General features: G+C 51.4%; 1 protein-coding gene across 3 annotated transcripts in view; it reads left to right on the forward strand.

The window, feature by feature from the left end:
- Positions 1-6,102: 6,102 nt before the first annotated feature.
- The window catches only part of PAN2 (poly(A) specific ribonuclease subunit PAN2), a 152,239-nt gene continuing 141,564 nt past the window's right edge, over positions 6,103-16,777 (forward strand). For 2 of the 3 annotated variants that reach the window (XM_075336999.1, XM_075337000.1), the window contains exons 1-2: positions 6,134-6,205; positions 9,387-9,470. The gene's annotated coding sequence lies outside the window, so the exon portion shown is untranslated. Of the gene's footprint in view, positions 6,206-9,386; positions 9,471-16,777 lie in introns of all 3 variants that reach the window. The other variant, XM_075336998.1, reaches the window with a different exon arrangement.

The raw sequence follows: 16,777 nt of genomic DNA on the forward strand, positions 1-16,777 counted from the left end.
TATAGCCGTATACACCTACACACTGCATACAGCAGTATACACCTACACCCACCTGCATACAGCAGTATACACCTAAACACACCTGCGTACAGCCGTATACACCTACATACTGCGTACAGCCGTATACACCTACACACACCTGCGTACAGCCGTATGCACTTACAGACACCTACGTACAGCTGTATGCACCTACAGACACCTACGTACAGCCGTATATACCTACACATACTTGCGTACAGCCGTATACACATACAGACACCTGCTTACAGGCGTATACACCCACAGACACCTGCGTACAGCTGTATTCACCTACACACACCTGTGTACAACCGTATGCACCTACACACACCTGCGTACAGCCGTATACACCTACACACACCTGCGTATAGCCGTATACACCTACACACACCAGCGTACAGCAGTATACACCTACACACACCTGCATACAGCAGTATACACCTAAACACACCTGCGTACAGCCGTATACACCTACACACACCTGCGTACAGCCGTATACACCTACACACACCTGCTTACAGGCGTATACACCTACAGACACCTGCGTACAGCCGTATACACAGACACCTGCGTACAGCCGTATACACGTACAGACACCTGCGTACATCTGTATACACATACAGACACCTGCGTACAGCCGTATACACATACAGACACCTGCGTACAGCCATATACACATACAGACACCTGTGTACAGCCGTATACACATACAGACACCTGCGTACAGCCATATACACATACAGACATCTGCGTACAGCCATATACACATACAGACACCTGCGTACAGCCATATACACATACAGACACCTGCGTACAGTCATATACACATACAGACACCTGCGTACAGATGTATACACACACATATATAGACACATACACAAATATAGTCACATAGTGTATACATATTTGAAAACATTCACATACAAATAATCATACACAAAAGACAGACACAATCCTATACACTCAGACACAGAGACACATACATGGGGGGGCTTTTTACTTTTGATGATTGGGAGAAACTTCTCTTCTCTTCTTGTCTCCCGTGCGACCACAGACTTGTTGAATGGTAAATCCCTGTAGGCTAAAGGACCTGTTGTGACGTCACGTCCATGTGATTAGAAGGGGCGGGGCCTCAGAAACACAGCTGATAACAGAAAGAAACTCCAGATGTTTTGGAGTTCTTTATAATAGAAGCGGGGGTCTGAGGTAAGACCTCCAGATGGGGAGGGTGCAGGGGGGCGCAGGGGGAGAGGGTCGGGCAAAGCTTGCATGATTATAATGGACAGGAGGAAACATTGCCACGCCCACTAACAAACCAGTAACGACCACTACCCAGGCAGCTTCTAGCCACTGGGATGTAACCGCAACCCTTGTCTGATGCTCCTCGGCTGTATGGAGGCAGCGCGCGCTGCATGAAGTCATTATAACACACATGGCCGCGCACTGTGAACTGCGCGCGGCCGTTCAGCACTGTCTGTCCCTAATGTGTCAGTGTGCCCGGCCACATCACAGTACAAGAGACACGGCCGCACGCAATTCACTGTGCGCGGCCATGTGTGGTATAATGACATTATGCAGCAGGTGGCCGACCCTCTACAATAGCTGGGAGAGCAGCCTGGGGGGCAATTGCATCCCGGCCCAGCCCGCCCCTGCCCTGGGGCCAGCTGTCACAGAACCAGTCTTCCTGAGTGACACCTACAGTTCAACACTCTCACCAATCAACTCTGATGAAAACCAGGTGTGGTTCCACAATCAAGTCCCTCAGGGTTTTCTGTGTGCTGTGGCCCAGTGGGTTTGCTAAAATCTCTGCTCGACTGGTGAGCATAACAATACGTCTCTATTCACAGGTGCACGAGTTCTTCTTCCTTAGAGGGTTTTTCCTCCCCTTTGTTCGATCTCTCTCTCCCTTGATGTTTGCTCAAGGGGACACCAGCTTCCCCCGTTGTAGAACTTACTCCATCGCCAAGAATTTTAGGTTTGTTTTTCTGCAGAGCGCCACTAATATTAGTCCACCGACATCGGCATTTTACTGGGCTTCCTTAGGCCCCCTTCACACGCACATGTCTCCAATATGTGCTAGGTCCATGCCCGCACACATTAAAATCAATGGGTTTTTGTGCACAAATGTGTTCAGCCATTGGTCCGTGCCTCCGTGTGGAGCACACGTGAGCCCATGTGCTCCATACAGAGGCATGTCCATTTTTCTCCGGCAGCACGGGTGTCAGACGGCCCGCATACGGACCACACGGATGTAGTGTGGATGCGGTCCCGTGTGACACGCGCCGGAGAAAACTCACGTGTCAGAGAAAAAAATAACAAACCTTTACTCACCTTTTCCAGTCCTGCAGTCTCTGCCACTGCTGTCACTTGCTTCCGACCGCCGCTCTTTATGCTCATTTAATATTCACTTCACTGCGGCCGGAAGCAGCAGCAGCGGGGAGTCTGCAGGGCTGGAGACCGAAATTCAACACAACGGACAGCGACGCCAGGGACACGTGAGTTGAAAGTTCTCGTTCTCCGTGTGTATAACACACGTAGTGCCATAAACACGGCTCACGGAGGGGAAAACGCACCTTTGACACGTCCGTGAAACACGTGCGTGATTTTCACGGACATGTGAAGGGGGCCTTAGGGGTATTCAGGTCCTGCTATAATCCAGTAGTTTTCTTTAAAGCTTTAATCTCATCATTCAGCTCTTTGATCATTTTCAAGGCTGGGAAGTCTCCTTCCTGTTGTTGTACAGTGCCTCCAGTTTGTTCCTCAGTTTTCCATGGATCAGATCAATGCCCTCAAGCCTTTTCAAGGGAATCTAGCGTTCAGTCACGTTAGGGTTTCCCTTGTGGTGTGGGCACACTTTGCAAAATTGTTTTTGCTATTCAGGGATCCATGAGCTTTTAATGGGGCTTAATGTCTCCTAGCATAATGCTCTCTGGTGTCCTCCTTAGGTAAGCTGAGTATCGCAGGTGCTCCAGTGCCATGCTTGAGTCCCCATCCCACATGTTTCCCTGCAATTTTTCAAGGGGTGTGGCAGATGGAGAGATTGGAGGGGTGGCAGATGGCAGAGATCGGAGAGGGGGCAGATGGCAGAGATCGGAGAGGGGGCAGATGGCAGAGATCGGAGGAGGGGCGATGGCAGAGATCGGGCAGCAGTGTGGAGGTTGGGCAGTAGCAGTGACGCGGAGATCGGGCAGCAGTGGCGGCGCGGAGTTTAGTCGGCGGCAGCTAGGAGATCGGGCAGTGGCGGCATGGCACTGCAAGTCCCAGTGGGCGCAGAATGACTGGGTGAGGGCTCTCCAGGCCAAAACAAGCCTTGAGAGAGCAGTCACTGTCAGGTCAGACTGCTCCCCTTGCATGCTGATCAGAGCGATTGCACATCATAGCATGATCGCTCCAATCATTGCTGCGGGGGAGGGGTGCAGTGTCTGCTGGCCTCCTGCCAATTATCGGAGCTGCTGAAGCCCCACTCCTAGCTGGATCTTAACGGATTGTACTGTTTGGGGCATTTTTTTAGCCGAAAACAGTGTGATCTCTGTGATTGGCGGTTTAGATATGAACCACCAATCACAGTGATCGTGGATGGGGGGTGGCGATGCCACCTCCTCCCCCCCTGGGTCCAGCAAAGGTCCCCTGCTGTAAGAAACAGCAAGGGGCATCATTTGAAAGCCGTTGACCTAAACCAGAGCCCTGACCTAAATCCAATTGAGCATCTCTGGAGAGACCTGAAAATGGCTGTCCACCAACATTCACCATCCAACCTGATGGAACTGGAGAGGATCTGCAAGGAAGAATGGCAGAGGATCCCCAAATCTAGGTGTGAAAAACTTGTTGCATCATTCCCAAAAAGACTCATGGCTGTAGTAGCTCAAAAGGAGGGTGCTTCTACTCCATACTGAGCAAAGGGTGTGAATACTTATGACCATGTTATATTTCAGTTTTTCTTGTTAAATAAATTTGAAAAAATGTCTACATTTGTGGGTTTTTTCAGTCAAGATGGGGTGCAGAGTGTACATTAATGAGAAAAAAAATGAACTTTTTGAAATTTACCAAATGGCTGCAATGAAACAAAGAGTGAAAAATTTAAAGGGGTCTGAATACTTTCCGTACCCACTGTATTTGTTATGTATAAGCAAAACTTTATTAACACACATTTGGTAAACAATAACTTGAAATAAAGAAAATAAATACAATAAAATTAAATAATTTCCATGATCCTCTACATTAGAGGTCTCTAAAGTCTGCTTTACACGGTTCAATTAATCGTGTGTTCACATTTGCGATCGCAGCCGCCCCCATCGTTTGTGCGGCATGGGCAATTTGTTGCCCGTGTCGCACAATGTTGTAACCCCCCGTCACACGTACTTACCTCCCGAATGACCTCGCTGTGGGCGGCGAACATCCACTTCCTGAAGGGGGAGGGACTTTGGCGTCACAGCGACGTCACACAGCGGTCGGCCAATAGAAGCGGAGGGGCGGAGATGAGCGGGACGTAAACATCCCGCCCACCTCTTTCCTTCAGCATTGCCGGCGGGACGCAGGTAAGCTGCAGTTCATCATTCCCGGGGTGTCACACGGAGCGATGTGTGCTGCCTCGGGAATAATGAACAGGACGTTCGATTTTTAGAAAATGAGCGACGTGTCAACGATGAACGAGAAGGTGAGTATTTCTGCTCGTTCATAGCTGTCACACGCTACGATATCACTAACGAGGCCGGATGTGCGTCACTTACGACGTGACCCCGCCGACACATCATTAGATATATCGTAGCGTGTAAAGCCCGCTTAACACACAGCCGCCAGACAATCAGAAGCCAGCAGCTGACTTCATACGCATCAGCTGCTGGCCTCTGATTGGCCGTCGGCTGCCATTGGAGTAGCTGTGGAGAGAGCATATCTCTGTGCAGTGCGGGCAAATCATTCAAAATAAGCGCTGGACCCTGCATCGGCCGCGATCATCAAGGGGGCCACTGGCCTGTGGGCCACAAGAAGCAGGAAAGAACAGAGGGAACAGAGGACAGGTAAGGAATATTGTTTTTGTTTGTGTGTGTGTGTGTGTGTGAGAGAGAGAAGAATGGCACAACAGAGGACGATTCTACAGGATGGGACATTGCTACAAGAAGAGAATGAGCATGTGCACATTAGTAAAAGGGGACAATGATGCACACATCACTACAGGATGGGCAGATTACTACAGGATGGGGACAAGAATGGGGCACATTACTACAGGATAGGCACAAGGATGGACACATTACTACAGTATGGGGACAAGGATGGGCACATTACTACAGTATGGGGACAAGGATGGGCACATTACCACAGGGGACAATGATGGGTAAATTACTACAAGGAAACAAGGATGGGCACATTACTACAGTATGGGGACAAGGAAGAGCATATTACTACAGGATGGGGACAAGGATGGGCACATTATGGGGACAAGGATGGGGCACATTACTACAGAATGGGGACCAGGATGGGCACATTACTACATGGGGACAAGGATGGGCACATTACTACAGGATAGGGACAAGGATGGGCACAGTACTACAAGCAGTTGGCCAAAATTACTATATGGTGCTTATTGTAAAACAATATTATTTATAAGAAGGGAATAAAATGTAAAAAAAAAATCAAAATAAAGCATGACTTTTTTTTACCTTTTGAAAATGCTTTTATATATATATATATATATATATATATATATATATATATATATATATATATATCTCAATCACAAAAAAGTGCCAATTTGTTATAATAAACGAGAGAAAAATGCTCACAGTGATCCAAAGGTGTAAAAAAAAATATCGCACCACTAAAAACGTAATTTTGTCCTGAAACAATGCACCCCCCCACATTATTTTTTTTCCATATGCGGCCCTTATACCGAGCCGGGTATGAGACCCCTGATTTACGGTAATTTGTTGATGGATTAACCATGCGCGAACTGTGCTGGCGGCAGGAACTTTGACTCTCTTTTCTTTCCGTTCTGCAGTCTCACCTCACTCTCCGCCGCTGTTTCCGTCAACAAGCAGGCTTTAGCCTTCAAGCTCTTCCTGCAGATTCTATTGGTTGGTCTATTCTAGTTGTCCGCTCTGATTGGTGCACTGTACTGTCAGTCCAGCCAAGCTTGTAGGCGGCGATAGGTTGTGGCGCGGGTGGCCGCATACAAAAGATGGTCTCTTAACAGGTAATCATGGAGGAATGTTCGTAAGAAGGGATTTGGAGCCCGTGGCGGGGCAGTGGGCGGAGGGGCCGCTGGTGTACATCCCCGTGCAAAGTATATGCTCCTTGTTATCCCTCTGGAGCGGTGTCTGCTCTGCACATACGGGCATCACCGCTCTGTTCAGTCGTGCTGTATGTGGCAGTTTGCTGTGTGCATGGGACAGGGCTGTTTTTTTTTTTTGCAGCCGCTGGTACTGACAGTCCTGTGGTGTGATTTGTATGGGCAGGTGCAGTGCTGCAGCTCCACGTGCATAGCTGCAGTCAGACTGGTGTGTGTGTGTGTGTGTGTGTGTGTGTGGCTGCAGTCAGACTGGTGTGTGTGTGTGTGTGGCTGCAGTCAGACTGGTGTGTGTGTGTGTGTGTGTGTGGCTGCAGTCAGACTGGTGTGTGTGTGTGTGTGTGTGTGTGGCTGCAGTCAGACTGGTGCGTGTGTGTGTGTGTGTGGCTGCAGTCAGACTGGTGCGTGTGTGTGTGTGTGTGGCTGCAGTCAGACTGGTGCGTGCGTGTGTGTGGCTGCAGTCAGACTGGTGCGTGTGTGTGTAGCTGCAGTCAGACTGGTGTGTGTGTGTGTAGCTGCAGTCAGACTGGTGCGTGTGTGTGTAGCTGCAGTCAGACTGGTGTGTGTGTGGCTGCAGTCAGACTGGTGTGTGTGTGTGTGTGTGTGTGGCTGCAGTCAGACTGGTGCGTGTGTGTGTGTGGCTGCAGTCAGACTGGTGCGTGTGTGTGTGTAGCTGCAGTCAGACTGGTGTGTGTGTGTGTGTGGCTGCAGTCAGACTGGTGTGTGTGTGTGTGTGTGTGGCTGCAGTCAGACTGGTGTGTGTGTGTGTGTGGCTGCAGTCAGACTGGTGTGTGTGTGTGTGTGGCTGCAGTCAGACTGGTGTGTGTGTGTGTGTGTGTGTGTGTGGCTGCAGTCAGACTGGTGTGCGTGTGTGTGGCTGCAGTCAGACTGGTGCGTGTGTGTGTGTGGCTGCAGTCAGACTGGTGTGTGTGTGTGTGGCTGCAGTCAGACTGGTGTGTGTGTGTGTAGCTGCAGTCAGACTGGTGTGTGTGTGTGTGGCTGCAGTCAGACTGGTGTGTGTGTGTAGCTGCAGTCAGACTGGTGTGTGTGTGTGTGTAGCTGCAGTCAGACTGGTGTGTGTGTGTGTGTGGCTGCAGTCAGACTGGTGTGTGTGTGGCTGCAGTCAGACTGGTGTGTGTGTGTGTGTGTGTGGCTGCAGTCAGACTGGTGTGTGTGTGTGGCTGCAGTCAGACTGGTGTGTGTGTGTGTGTGTGTGTGTGGCTGCAGTCAGACTGGTGTGTGTGTGTGGCTGCAGTCAGACTGGTGCGTGTGTGTGTGTAGCTGCAGTCAGACTGGTGTGTGTGTGTGTGTGGCTGCAGTCAGACTGGTGTGTGTGTGTGTGTGGCTGCAGTCAGACTGGTGTGTGTGTGTGGCTGCAGTCAGACGTGTGTGTGTGTGGCTGCAGTCAGACTGGTGTGTGTGTGTGGCTGCAGTCAGACTGGTGTGTGTGTGTGGCTGCAGTCAGACTGGTGTGTGTGTGTAGCTGCAGTCAGACTGGTGCGTGTGTGTGTAGCTGCAGTCAGACTGGTGCGTGTGTGTGTAGCTGCAGTCAGACTGGTGCGTGTGTGTGTAGCTGCAGTCAGACTGGTGCGTGTGTGTGTAGCTGCAGTCAGACTGGTGCGTGTGTGTGTAGCTGCAGTCAGACTGGTGCGTGTGTGTGTAGCTGCAGTCAGACTGGTGCGTGTGTGTGTAGCTGCAGTCAGACTGGTGTGTGTGTGTGTGTGTGTGTGTGTCTGCAGTCAGACTGGTGTGTGTGTGTGTAGCTGCAGTCAGACGTGTGTGTGTGTAGCTGCAGTCAGACGTGTGTGTGTGTGTGCGTGTGTGTGTAGCTGCAGTCAGACTGGTGTGTGTGTGTAGCTGCAGTCAGACTGGTGCGTGTGCGTGTGTGTAGCTGCAGTCAGACTGGTGCGTGTGTGTAGCTGCAGTCAGACTGGTGCGTGTGTGTGTGTGTGTAGCTGCAGTCAGACTGGTGCGTGTGTGTAGCTGCAGTCAGACTGGTGCGTGTGTGTAGCTGCAGTCAGACTGGTGCGTGTGTAGCTGCAGTCAGACTGGTGCGTGTGTAGCTGCAGTCAGACTGGTGCGTGTGTGTAGCTGCAGTCAGACTGGTGCGTGTGTGTAGCTGCAGTCAGACTGGTGCGTGTGTGTAGCTGCAGTCAGACTGGTGAGTGTGTGTAGCTGCAGTCAGACTGGTGAGTGTGTGTAGCTGCAGTCAGACTGGTGAGTGTGTGTAGCTGCAGTCAGACTGGTGAGTGTGTGTAGCTGCAGTCAGACTGGTGAGTGTGTGTGTAGCTGCAGTCAGACTGGTGCGTGTGTGTGTAGCTGCAGTCAGACTGGTGCGTGTGTGTGTAGCTGCAGTCAGACTGGTGCGTGTGTGTGTAGCTGCAGTCAGACTGGTGCGTGTGTGTGTAGCTGCAGTCAGACTGGTGCGTGTGTGTGTAGCTGCAGTCAGACTGGTGCGTGTGTGTGTAGCTGCAGTCAGACTGGTGCGTGTGTGTGTAGCTGCAGTCAGACTGGTGCGTGTGTGTAGCTGCAGTCAGACTGGTGCGTGTGTGTAGCTGCAGTCAGACTGGTGCGTGTGTGTAGCTGCAGTCAGACTGGTGAGTGTGTGTAGCTGCAGTCAGACTGGTGAGTGTGTGTAGCTGCAGTCAGACTGGTGAGTGTGTGTAGCTGCAGTCAGACTGGTGAGTGTGTGTAGCTGCAGTCAGACTGGTGAGTGTGTGTAGCTGCAGTCAGACTGGTGAGTGTGTGTAGCTGCAGTCAGACTGGTGAGTGTGTGTAGCTGCAGTCAGACTGGTGCGTGTGTGTAGCTGCAGTCAGACTGGTGCGTGTGTGTGTAGCTGCAGTCAGACTGGTGCGTGTGTGGGGTTTTTTTTTTTTTTTTGTTTCATGGCTGGAGTGTTGCTTTAAGTCCGGAGTCATACTTGCGAGTGACTCTCATCACCTGGCACGTCTGCATGTATTTCTAGTCAGTTGAGATGCTAGTGTGTGGCTGTGCCGGGTGATGTGAGTGACTGGCATAGGTGTGACTCTTTCCTAATTTTAAGTCCCTTATCTTATTCATTCTTCTGGCCTCTTCATCTCTTTCTAGCGCCGCCCCGGTCGGTCTCTAGTGATTGGCGCCGCTGGCAGGCCTCGAATGTGTCATGGAGTGCACCGGAGGTCCCAACTCAATGTAAGTCTGAGAGCCTGGTTCTGACTCTCATAGACTTTGTACTGAGCCCTTGTGATGTAACTTCTGACTTCCGGCCAGTCAGACGTTATGGGCACAGGATGCTTTGGTAGTGCTGAAAGTCACTGGAGGGTGAGTATAAGAATGGGTCAGGGGGTTTAGGTTTTTAAGGGAACCTGTCACCAGATCTGGTGACTATAAGCTGCGGCCACCACCACTGAGCGCTTGTATACGGCATTTTAACATCCTGTATAGAACAGCCCAGGCCGCTGTGTAGAACATAAAAATGACTTTATAATACGGTCGGTTCGGTGCAGACTGGTCAGATCGGTGTCTCCGTTCTCAGTTACTGGCGCCTCCCTTTTCGGCCATTTTTGTCCTTTCTGAATCCTGGGTGCATGACTCATCCTACGTCACGCACACAGGCCGGCATTGAGATCCTGTGCAGGCGCACTACAATACTCATGGAAATGCTCAGGGCAGATCAGTGCGCCTGTGCAGGACCTCAATGTCGGCCTGTGGGAATGACGTAGTACGCGTCATACACCCAGGATTCAGAAAGAGGACAAAAAATGGCCGAAAGGGGAGATACCGGAGAACGGAGACACCCATCCGACCATTCTGCACCGAACCGACCCCATAGGTGAGTATTATAAAGTGATTTCTTTGTCGCTCCATTGGGAGACCCAGACAATTGGGTGTATAGCTATGCCTCCGGAGGCCACACAAAGCATTACACTAAAAGTGTAAAGCCCCTCCCCTTCTGCCTATACACCCCCCGTGCATCACGGGCTCCTCAGTTTTTCATGCTTTGTGCGAAGGAGGCTGACATCCACGCATAGCTCCACAGCTTAGTCAGCAGCAGCTGCTGACTATGTCGGTTGTAAGAAAAGAGGGCCCATAACAGGGCCCCCAGCATGCTCCCTTCTCACCCCACTTTGTCGGCGGTGTTGTTAAGGTTGAGGTACCCATTGCGGGTACACGGCAGGAGCCACATGCTGTTTTCCTTCCCCATCCCTTATGGGCTCTGGGTGAAGTGGGATCCGAATCGGTCTCCAGGCACGGGGACCGTGCTCCCTCCGCAGCCCCTGGGGTATCTGCTGGACAGGAGCCGGGTATCGTCAGGGACAAGGCCCTGCTACTGTGAGGTACTCTGTGTCCCCGTGGGGACTGCGCATGGAGCGCTTGTGCCATACTCATTCCAGCACTGCTGGGTGTGTTAGTGCGCCGGGGACTACCGCGCGGCCGCGCTTATTGCCGGCCGCGCTTATAACTTTAGTCCCCGGCTTCTGCGGCCTAGTGTCGCATATTCCCGCCCACAGGCCTGCCAGTCAGGGGAAGGGCGGGACGCTGCACAGATCGTCAGCGCTGAGGGCTGGAGCATACATTAGTATCCTCCTCCCCCCTCACTCAGTACACTGGGGCACTAGATTCCCGCACTTTCTTGGGCACGCCCACGGTCCCCTCCTCCCCACAGAACGCCGGCAGCCATTCCTGTCAGCGATTCAGATGCTGGAGAGGAGAGACATCACAGGGAGACCCAGGCAGGGAATCTGGTGATCACACAACCGCTCTGAGCGGTTGGTAAGCAGCACCTGTGGTGCTGGCCCCACTGAGTGCCGAAGTGTGTGTGTGTGTGTGTGTGTGTGTGTGTGTGTGTGTGTGTGTGTGTGTGTGTGTGTGTGTGTGTGTGTGTGTGTGTGTGTGTGTGTGTGTATATATATATATATATATATATATATATATATATATATATATATATATATATATATATATATATATATATATATATATATATATATATATATATATATATATATATATATATATATATATATATATATATATGCTATACATTTGCACTGTACGGTCGCTCTGTTGATTTTTGGCTATATACCCTCCTGGATTGTTCTCAGAGGAGACAACAGCATGTCATCCGCAAAAAGCAAGGGTGCCAAAGCACAGTTGTACTTTGCAACCTGTACCTCATGTGCAGCTATACTACCGGCAGGTTCCACTGACCCTCATTGTGTGCAATGCTCGGCCCCTTTGGCACTTACTCAGCCGGAGCCTCTGCTACAGGTGGCCCAGGTGGAACCACCTGCTCCCACTGTCCAGGTGACAGGGACGGAGTTTGCAGCTTTTGCTGACAAACTGTCTGAGAGTATGGATAGATGGTCTGCTAAAATACTAGAAGCCTTACAGTCCAGACCGGTGATTCAGGCCCCGGGCACTGTTCAATCTTTGACCCCAGGTCCCCCTCAATTGGAACAGCAAAGTGACCCTGGGGTGACCCATAGGTCCCAGGGTGAGGTCTCTGACACGGACCGCAGTCCCAGGCCGCCTAAGCGGGCTCGCTGGGAAATTCCCTCCACCTCATCACACTGTTCAGGGTCTCAGCAGGAGGACTCTCTGGAGGATGAAGCGGAGGTAACAGATCAGGATTCTGATACTGAAGCCGCTCTCAACCTAGATACACCTGAAGGTGACGCCGTAGTGAATGACCTGATAGCGACCATCAATCAGGTGTTGGATATTTCTCCCCCAGCTCCTCCAATTGAGGAGTCAGCTTCTCAGGAGAAATTCCGTTTCAGGTTTCCCAAGCGTACATTGAGTACGTTTCTGGATCACTCTGACTTCAGGGAGGCAGTCCAGAAAAACCGAGATTGTCCAAACAAGCGTTTTTCCAAGCGCCTTAAGAATACACGTTATCCCTTCCCCCCTGATGTTGTCAAGGGCTGGACTCAGTGTCCTAAGGTGGATCCTCCAATCTCCAGACTGGCGGCTAGATCCATAGTTGCAGTGGAAGATGGGGCTTCACTCAAAGATGCCACTGACAGACAGATGGAACTATGGTTGAAATCCATCTATGAAGCTATCGGCGCGTCTTTTGCTCCAGCATTCGCAGCCGTATGGGCACTCCAAGCTATCTCAGCTTGTCAGGCGCAGATTAATACAGTCACTCGTACATCTGCCCCGCAAGTCGTGTCCTTAACCTCTCAGGCGTCGGCGTTTGCGTCCTACGCCATTAATGCTATCCTGGACTCTGCGAGCCGTACGGCGGTAGCATCTGCCAATTCGGTGGTAGTCCGCAGGGCCATGTGGCTACGTGAATGGAAGGCAGACTCTGCTTCCAAAAAGTTCTTAACCGGTTTGCCATTGTCTGCCGACCGCTTGTTTGGTGAGCGATTGGATGAAATCGTTAAACAATCCAAGGGAAAGGACTCATCCTTACCCCAGTCCAAACCAAACAGACCTCAACCACGGAAGGTACAATCGAGGTTTCGGTCCGCGGGCAGGTCTCAATTCGCCTCGTCCAAAAGGCCTCAGAAAGATCAGAGGAACTCCGATTCATGGCGGTCTAAGTCACGTCCTAAAAAGACCGCCGGAGGCACCGCTCCCAAAGCGGCCTCCTCATGACTTTTGGCCTCCTCAAACCGCATCCTCGGTCGGTGGCAGGCTCTCCCGCTTTTGCGACGCCTGGCTGCCACAGGTAAAAGACCGATGGGTGAGAGACATTCTATCTCAAGGTTACAGGATAGAGTTCAGCTCTCGTCCTCCGACTCGTTTCTTCAGAACATCTCCGCCCCCCGAGAGAGCCGATGCTCTTCTGCAGGCGGTGTGCACTCTGAAGGCGGAAGGAGTGGTGATCCCTGTTCCTCTTCAGCAACGGGGTCACGGTTTTTACTCCAACTTGTTCGTGGTGCCAAAAAAGGACGGATCCTTCCGTCCTGTTCTGGACCTAAAACTGCTCAACAAGCATGTGAAAACCAGGCGGTTCCGGATGGAATCGCTCCGCTCCGTCATCGCCTCAATGTCCCAAGGAGATTTCCTGGCATCAATCGACATCAAAGATGCTTATCTCCACGTACCGATTGCACCAGAGCATCAGCGCTTCCTGCGTTTCGCCATAGGGGATGAACACCTTCAGTTCGTGGCACTGCCTTTTGGCCTGGCGACAGCCCCACGGGTCTTCTCCAAGGTTATGGCAACAGTGGTGGCAATCCTACACTCTCAGGGACACTCTGTGATCCCTTACTTAGACGATCTACTTGTCAAGGCACCCTCTCAAGGGGCATGCCAACACAGCCTGAACATTGCTCTGGAGACTCTCCAGAGTTTCGGGTGGATCATCAATTTTCCAAAGTCAAATCTGACACCGGCCCAATCTCTGACATATCTTGGCATGGAGTTTCATACTCTCTCAGCGATAGTGAAGCTTCCGCTGAACAAGCAGCGTTCACTACAGACAGGGGTGCAATCTCTCCTTCAAGGCCAGTCACACCCCCTGAGGCGCTTCATGCACTTCCTAGGGAAGATGGTAGCAGCAATGGAGGCAGTCCCTTTTGCGCAGTTTCATCTGCGTCCTCTTCAATGGGACATTCTCCGCAAATGGGACAGGAAGTCGACGTCCCTCGACAGGAACGTCTCCCTTTCGCGGGCAGCCAAAGCTTCCCATCAGTGGTGGCTTCTCCCCACTTCTCTGTCGAAGGGGAAATCCTTCCTGCCCCCATCCTGGGCGGTGGTCACGACGGACGCGAGCCTGTCAGGGTGGGGAGCGGTCTTTCTCCACCACAGGGCTCAGGGTACTTGGACTCGGACAGAGTCCTCCCTTCAGATCAATGTTCTGGAGATAAGGGCAGTGTATCTTGCCCTAAAGGCGTTCCAGCCGTGGCTGGAAGGCAAACAGATCCGAATTCAGTCGGACAACTCCACAGCGGTGGCATACATCAACCACCAAGGCGGGACACGCAGTCGGCAAGCCTTCCAGGAAGTCCGGCGGATTCTACTGTGGGTGGAAGCCACAGCCTCCACCATATCCGCAGTTCACATCCCGGGCGTAGAAAACTGGGAAGCAGACTTTCTCAGTCACCAGGGCATGGACGCAGGGGAATGGTCCCTTCACCCGGACGTGTTTCAGGAGATCTGTTGCCGCTGGGGCATGCCGGACGTCGACCTAATGGCGTCCCGGCACAACAACAAGGTCCCGACATTCATGGCACGGTCTCAAGATCACAGATCTCTGGCGGCAGACGCCTTAGTTCAGGATTGGTCGCAGTTTCAGCTCCCTTATGTGTTTCCTCCTCTGGCACTGTTGCCCAGAGTGTTACGCAAGATCAGGGCCGACTGCCGCCGCGCCATCCTCGTCGCTCCAGACTGGCCGAGGAGGTCGTGGTACCCGGATCTGTGGCATCTCACGGTCGGCCAACCGTGGGCACTACCAGACCGACCAGACTTGCTGTCTCAAGGGCCGTTTTTCCATCTGAATTCTGCGGCCCTCAACCTGACTGTGTGGCCATTGAGTCCTGGATCTTAGCGTCTTCAGGGTTATCTCAAGAGGTCATTGCCACTATGAGACAGGCTAGGAAACCAACGTCCGCCAAGATCTACCACAGGACGTGGAAGATATTCCTGTCGTGGTGCTCTGCTCAGGGGTTTTCTCCCTGGCCATTTGCCTTGCCCACTTTTCTGTCCTTCCTTCAATCCGGATTGGAAAAGGGTTTGTCGCTCGGCTCCCTTAAGGGACAAGTCTCTGCGCTCTGTGTTTTTCCAGAAGCGCCTAGCCAGACTTCCACAGGTACGCACGTTCCTGCAGGGGGTTTGTCACATCGTCCCTCCTTACAAGCGTCCGTTAGAGCCTTGGGATCTGAACAGGGTGCTGATGGCTCTTCAGAAACCACCGTTCGAGCCAATGAGAGATATTTCTCTCTCACGCCTTTCGCAGAAAGTGGTCTTCCTAGTAGCAGTCACTTCACTTCGGAGAGTGTCTGAACTGGCAGCGTTGTCGTGCAAAGCCCCTTTCCTGGTGTTTCACCAGGACAAGGTGGTTCTGCGTCCGGTTCCGGAATTTCTCCCTAAGGTGGTATCCCCCTTTCATCTCAATCAGGATATCTCCTTACCCTCTTTTTGTCCTCATCCAGTTCACGAATGTGAAAAGGATTTGCACTTGTTAGATCTGGTGAGAGCACTCAGATTCTACATTTCTCGTACGGCGCCCCTGCGCCGCTCGGATGCACTCTTTGTCCTTGTCGCTGGCCAGCGTAAAGGGTCACAAGCTTCCAAATCAACCCTGGCTCGGTGGATCAAGGAACCAATTCTCGAAGCTTATCGTTCCTCGGGGCTTCCGGTTCCCTCAGGGCTGAAGGCCCATTCTACCAGAGCCGTGGGTGCGTCCTGGGCTTTGCGGCACCAGGCTACGGCTCAGCAGGTGTGTCAGGCAGCTACCTGGTCGAGCCTGCACACTTTCACGAAACACTATCAGGTGCATACCTATGCTTCGGCAGATGCCAGCCTAGGTAGGCGAGTCCTTCAGGCGGCGGTTGCCCACCTGTAGGACGGAGCCGTTTACGGCTCCATTATGAGGTATTATTACCCACCCAGGGACTGCTTTTGGACGTCCCAATTGTCTGGGTCTCCCAATGGAGCGACAAAGAAGGGAATTTTGTTTACTTACCGTAAATTCCTTTTCTTCTAGCTCCTATTGGGAGACCCAGCACCCGCCCCTGTTCCTTTCGGGCTGTTGTTCTTTGTGTACACATGTTGTTCATGTTGAATGGTTTCAGTTCTCCGATATTCCTTCGGATTGAATTTACTTTAAACCAATTTATAATTTTTTTCTCCTTCTTGCTTTTGCACCAAAACTGAGGAACCCGTGATGCACAGGGGGTGTATAGGCAGAAGGGGAGGGGCTTTACACTTTTAGTGTAATGCTTTGTGTGGCCTCCGGAGGCATAGCTATACACCCAATTGTCTGGGTCTCCCAATTGGAGCTAGAAGAAAAGGAATTTACGGTAAGTAAACAAAATTCCCTTCTTTTACACTTTACACAGTGGCCTGGGCTCCTATATACAGCATGTTAGAATACTGTATATAAGAGCCCACTGGTGGTGGCTGTAGCTTTGTCACCAAATCTGCTGACAGGTTCCCTTTAAATCACTGCCATCAATGAAAAGAAAAAAAAAAAATTGCTTGAATGGTGCTTTAAACAAAAAGGGCAAATTAAATATGGCACAAATGAGGTTAATATTAGAACCATTTTTACTACAGTAGAAGAGAGCTCAAATGCAGTGATTTGAAGAAACCTGGATATAAACCTCTTCTGCTGGAGGCTCCATGAAGATCCAGTGATCTGAATAGGGCCCAGTTATCGGCTGTCTGTGCTGATCAGTCGTTTATTGCTGTCATTAGCAGGACTAATGCAGCTTCAATACTACAGCAAAGCAAGCTGTAAGGGTCTGGCTTTTTAAGGTGGACCTGATATCAAACCTGTCAGGTCTACTCTATTAAAACCTTTTTAATGGGAATCCGTC

The sequence above is a fragment of the Anomaloglossus baeobatrachus genome, chromosome 2, assembly GCF_048569485.1.
Source record: "Anomaloglossus baeobatrachus isolate aAnoBae1 chromosome 2, aAnoBae1.hap1, whole genome shotgun sequence".
Lineage (NCBI taxonomy): Eukaryota > Metazoa > Chordata > Amphibia > Anura > Aromobatidae > Anomaloglossus > Anomaloglossus baeobatrachus.